The sequence below is a fragment of the Elaeis guineensis genome, chromosome 1 (genome assembly GCF_000442705.2).
Source record: "Elaeis guineensis isolate ETL-2024a chromosome 1, EG11, whole genome shotgun sequence".
Taxonomy (NCBI): domain Eukaryota; kingdom Viridiplantae; phylum Streptophyta; class Magnoliopsida; order Arecales; family Arecaceae; genus Elaeis; species Elaeis guineensis.
In genome coordinates, this window is record NC_025993.2 from 76,103,406 (window position 1) to 76,109,684 (window position 6,279).

Genomic DNA, 6,279 nt, shown 5'->3' on the forward strand with positions numbered 1-6,279 from the left:
TTCTGATGACATGAAAAACAAATAGGATAAGTAATCTACGAGAAGTGAAATGTTCAGAGGATGCTTTTGCATAATAGACTACCTGCTTTGATATGTTCTAGAAGTTTATTTCCTTCTTAAACATCCTTGCTACCTTACCTATAAGCTAGCCTCGATCCTTTAGAAGGCTTGTGGTGAACTTTATCAAGATGTTAACTGCTCACCATGACTAGTAAAATTTGAAAAAAATAAAGGGATGGAAAATAATTGAATGCAAATCTCATCAAATCACATACAAATTTGAACGTAGGGAAATTCATTTTTCTTTCTGGTGCTGCGAAAATCTCTTTTCTCCAAAACTATCTGTTCTCCAAAAGATGAACTTGATGATGATATGAGTTTATTTTTTCTAATGATTTGGTTATTTGTATTTTATTTTTTTATTTGATTTTTTCAATTAGTTTTTGGGTTGAAAGTGATGAAATCAGGAAAGTACTATACATAAAACAAAAAGACTAACATTAGCTAGTAGAAATTTGATGAATTTGTTGATCATTCTCCAATTTCAATACATTTGTTGGAACTAGTTAAACTTTAAGGATATCATGGCATACTGTTATGAACAAACTAATGATCGATAAATAAATTAAGGATGCATAAATTAATTATTAAGCAAATCAATGATTAATGATTGATAAACAATTTGATGTGTGAAGAGTAAATAGATTTGTTAGTAAAATATTCATGTTATGAAATTCTGAAATGGACTATGGTTGGTAATGCCCCCTATCTTGTTTCTTTACTTCCTCTCTTACAGGAGAATGTCACCTCTTCTCATTGATAATCTTATCTCTGTGTAGAAGCTTAACTGGTTTAAGCTTTTAAGCTTTCGTAACCTCCTTGCTCAGTCAATTTTTGATCCATAAATTTTCTTGGTGGCTCCTTGTTGGCCTCCAATTTTTATTAAAAAAAATGATATTATGATCAGCAAGATATTTCAAAATGAAAAAGGGAAAAGCAAAAAGCATTTGGTGGGCTACGATACTAGTGCTTTGGATATCTTGTTGAACCTTTTTATAAGGATTTCCAAATCTGTCGGTAAAAAATAATAGGCTATATATCTTTTCAGTGGTTATTTTCATTATTTCAAATGGTCCCATGATTTCAAAATGATCCCATGATTTCAAAATGAGAAAAAGATAGGGCAGCTCTGGGCATTAAAAGATATCAATCAAAATATGTTCTTTCATAAAACAATTAAATGTCTAGTAATATAATATCACTTTATTTACCACTTTATTATTATTATTTAGAAAAATATTATTTGTGTTTCCTTTGAATCAAGTTACATTCTACCAACCATATCAATTTGTCCAACAGATGGCGGAGAATTAACTAATTATCAAAGAACAAATTCAAGTTACAAGAATTGATAAACAAGACTTAGGAAAAAAAAAAGGCAGCCACAATTTCATCCTGCAAAAATAGAAAAATGAACCCTCAATAAAACCTACAAGAAGGATTTTACTCTTTTAGATGGCTAAAGTAGACCCATATCATATTTTGAATGGCTTGGAAAATGATGTTCATGATTATCAAGAAATGAAAGATCAAGTGGGGGTTCCGAGAGCATCTCAAAATTCAATACATCTAAGGTTTTTCTTCACTTGTTTCCTACAAAGAAGTATCATTTTCAACTATACCATTTCCTTTGAGCCTCCTGAATGGGTAAACGGCTTGCAGTAGATCTTACATAAAACCCACTTGTCCAACTACAAAACAATGATACCACAAGGCAATGGTTAAAAATATAGTGAGCTTAAGAAAATGTGTAGAAGGAAAAAAAAATACTACTGTTTTCCAACAACAACATTTCATAATGACAATATAAGGCACTAGTCTAGTGAAGGAAAATGGTAGAAGTTAGTCTCTCCAACAATTAGTTTGATCCACTATAATAATATTTAAATTGGAGCTTGTTCTTTTAGAATTTGATTAACAATGTACATAATAAAATAATTTTTAGAATTATTATATTCCTAAAATTCTTAGTTAGAAAGTTTAGATGAGGAATATGCATATCAAAAGATCCTTACAAATAATTTCTTTTAATATTCTTTATAATATATTTAGATATATATATATATGTTAGTTAATTTTTTTTACATTTTCCTCACCATATTTATAAGCAACACTTTAGATTTATGCATGGAAGGAATTCTAAGTGAATTTTATAGAAAAGATTAAAGGTTATTACTAATAACAAGATAATATTAATTTGGTTTACTAATCCCAAAACCCTTTATTGAAACAAAGACTCTTGAAAAGACAAAAGATACTTTGACTAGCAATTGGCATCTCTTGATTTTATCAAACTTGGACTCTAAGATCTATGCACAACTAAGTTTAGATATTTCTAACACCCCTCTTAAACTTAATTATCTTCTATCCTTCATTTCAAAAAGATTATTAAGCTTGTGGAATGAATCATGTTAGATGTATGTCCTAAAAGTTAATATGGCCGACACATTGTAATATATCTAGGATATAATTTTATATTTAAAATATTAATTTGATCAATAAAAAGATAAAATTTATTTTCATTCAAGTGTGATGTGTTCTTAAATTATCCATAAAATTAATATTTCAATACATATTTTAAAGATTTGAGAATTAGAGACATGTATAATTAATTTCTAAATACTTTCGGTCATAGTATCATCATGAGGATGGTGATTGATCTGGATAGACCGATACACAGATCACTTCTTTTGAGATAGATGAGTCTCTGATCTACAATGTAAAGATACTGAGTGATGAATATGGATAGTTGTTAGAGAATAACTAGTACTGAGCGTGATCATACGAGAGATCACTTGAATTTCTACTCAATCATCAGTGATCATCTTGATGCTGTAGTTGTATAAATGATCTTTTGACTTGCAATGGTATGATTGCTTGTAGTAAGACTGCTGGAGTTTGACTGACATATAAACATGGCCTCGATGAGACTTTATAGTCGATGTTGGCGACAGTTGGTCCACTGTAAGAGTAGGATGCACATCTAGATGGAATCTATCGATCTTGATAGAAGGAATAGTCCTATAAAATTTGAGAGGCTGAGTTTGAGAGTCTCTTACCATAATAGTATGATTAATAGAAAAAAAATTTTATGAGGATCACAATTAGATTTGAGTTAATTGAATCTATCATATGATTGATGATGAGGTGTGATGATTTATCCATGATCTCATCTAGTCAGGACTCACGATAGAGGGACTAAATCACATGTAAACTATACCTTGAGATTTTATTTTGATTATACTAAGTTACTACTATATACTGCTAAGTGTCACTGGTGGATTGTGAGAGCTTATTAGGGTTGCTCAGGATTGACAATCCTTAATGAGTTAGAGTAGACTCATTTCGATCTATTGAAAAAAATTTCAATGATACTATGATCGAGATCATGGTATATCTCACTATCAAATATAATTAAACATATGAGATCACATAATAAAAGGATTAGATCTAAAATAAGTAATTGAACTTATGAAGTCTCAATTGGGTTTAAACAAATCCTATTGGGTTTAGAGTAACTTTGCTAGCACATGGTTGAACCCAATTTTTTCTTTACATTTAAATTTTTTATTTGATAAGATTAATTTAAATTAATTATTTACTAATAATCTAAATGAATTAGATTTATTAAGCTCCAATTATTGGGTGCCTAGAATTTTGGATCATATGCATTAAGGGTTTAAATCCTTAATCAAATTCCTTGATTGTTTTCATGGGACGCCACTTGATTTGATCAAGTTGGATGTGTCCAATTGGATGAGGGCATATGGGACCAGCAAAGGGCATCTCCTAAGCCCCATGTGGCATGTGAGAAAGTGGGTTAAAAGGTACTAAGTGTTGGCACCTTATGGATCTCCTAAAGATGATCAAAAATCTAAAGCTACAAGGATTCCTAATGCAAGTAGGATTTATATTAAGGGGCAATTTGGTTTTGAATAGGATTCAGATCTTTTGCCTATTTAAAGGAACCTTCTCTAAGGCTCTAAGAATTAGATTTCTAGTAGCCCACATACCTCCTAAGAGCTCTCCATGCCTCTCCCTCTTCTCCCTCTTGTTTCTAATGCCCAAAGGGCTTTGGGCGTACATCACTCCATGCCCAAGGAAGCTTAGGCAGTACCTCTTTGTGGCTAATTTTTAGAACTTGATTGCTGCATAACCAAAAGAAGGAGAACATGAAAAGAAGAGAAGAAAAAGATCAAGAAAAGGATTAAAGAGTTGATCACGATCCAAGCTTCATTCGGATTCGTAGGGTGATCGTTCTTGGAGAAGAAAGATCGACACCAAAGAGGACTATTCTAGGTTGATCCTGAGTGGATATCTATAGAGATTAGTTATGTACATTGCTAAGAAAGAATATATCTTCTTCCAAATCCAGATTCGAAGAAAAAAATTATAAACTAGATATGTAATTTGATCACATATTTAATTTTAACATAAAATTCAGTATGTGTTCAATTTCAGCATATGAAGTAGATCTATGTGTTCTTTATCTTATGCATATACGATTTAGATTAAAAAATACTTTAATCTTCTATTTCACTATATTATTTAATTTTTTTTTTTTTTGAAACACACATGCATGCTTAGACATGAAATTCTAACAGTGGTATCAGAGCCATGAGTTTCATATGCATGAAATTGATGTATATATTTTTGAAAAGAGTTTCAAAATCTGATTTTACTTGATACATAAGATATATAGATGTTTAATTTGAATATAAAATTTTATTTTAAATTTAATTTTTAGTTTATATATTCGATATGTGAAGGCATGTATAGGTCTGAAATTTATTCTAGATCAGTTTCTAGTTCATGTATATGTGATATATAGATGCATGCAAAAATCTAAAAATTATTTTAATCTAATTTATGATTCATATATGAGATATATAATTATATATTTAGATCTAAAAATTAGTTTCAATATAATTTATGATTTATATATGAGATATATGATATCATGTTATGATCTGAATTTTATTTAGATCTGAATTTTACATACATATATAAGATACATGCTTGTATGATAAATCTAAAAATTAATTTTATGATTTAAAACTTAATTTTTATGTAAAAAATTTAGATCTAAAATTTGATTTTAGAATCTGAAATTTATATTTGTGCATGAGGGTTTTAGTCATGGATAAATCAAAAATTAGGTTGTGTAATTAGATTGCATCTAGAATTTTTGATTTGAACATAATGGGTCTAATTTGATTTAGTAATTGATCAAATCAAGTTAAGTATTGATTAGGATTAGATCAACTAGATTTTAAAATTATATAATTATTGTTGATCAAATTGATTAAATCCCATAAGTAGAATCGATTAACCTAAGGATCTAATTTGGCTCGATGGCTTGAGCTTGATTTGCTTAAGCTAACCTATTTGGATCATTTGATCTATTGATGTCTAAGGCAAGTAATTGAGAGGTGGTTATTTAATTAATTCTATTCACTGATTTGGCTAATTTATTGGTGTCTAAGAAATGCAAAGAGGATTCCCATCAATCTCCACTTACTTGGTCAATTTAAAAAATTGAGTCTTGAATAAGGTTACTTGGTAGTTTGATTTAGCCCATACCAATTAGATCGATCATATGATGACTAATTAGATGAGACCTAAACCTAAATCTTTTCATAAATATTAAGTCCATAGCTCTTCCACTATTATAGATGTACGGGCATGGTACTGGTGTTGATTATTCTCAACTGGTCATAGTGGTTCAGTTATATCGAAAATACACAACCACTCTATTAGCAAAGAGTACTCCAGGGTAAGGATGGAATTGGACTCAATAACTGCTAGATGAGGGACTCAATAATGGCTTTGCACTTGCTTATGAATGGTGGATCAAATTTAACTAAGGAGTATGGTCAATAACCATTAGGCGACTCCATATAACTTAAAGACCAAGTCGCTGCAATATTCTTAGAGAAGCATCTAGATAAAGAGTTATCCATGCATCAGTGTACGTGTTATCAATAACTGTTAGATGAGATACATGGCATCGATGGAACTGCAGAATCCATTAAAAATTCAGTTATCGCATTAGGATTTTTGCTTTCCATCTAGGGAGTGAAAGGATCTGAAAAAATAGGGAGAGTCTTTGTTTGCTTCTTAAAATTTTTAGAGCAAATATAAATTAAAGTATAAAAGTCTAACTTAAATCTCTACTCTCGTAGTTAAATTATGTCAGCTTCAAACCCTCTAGCCCGC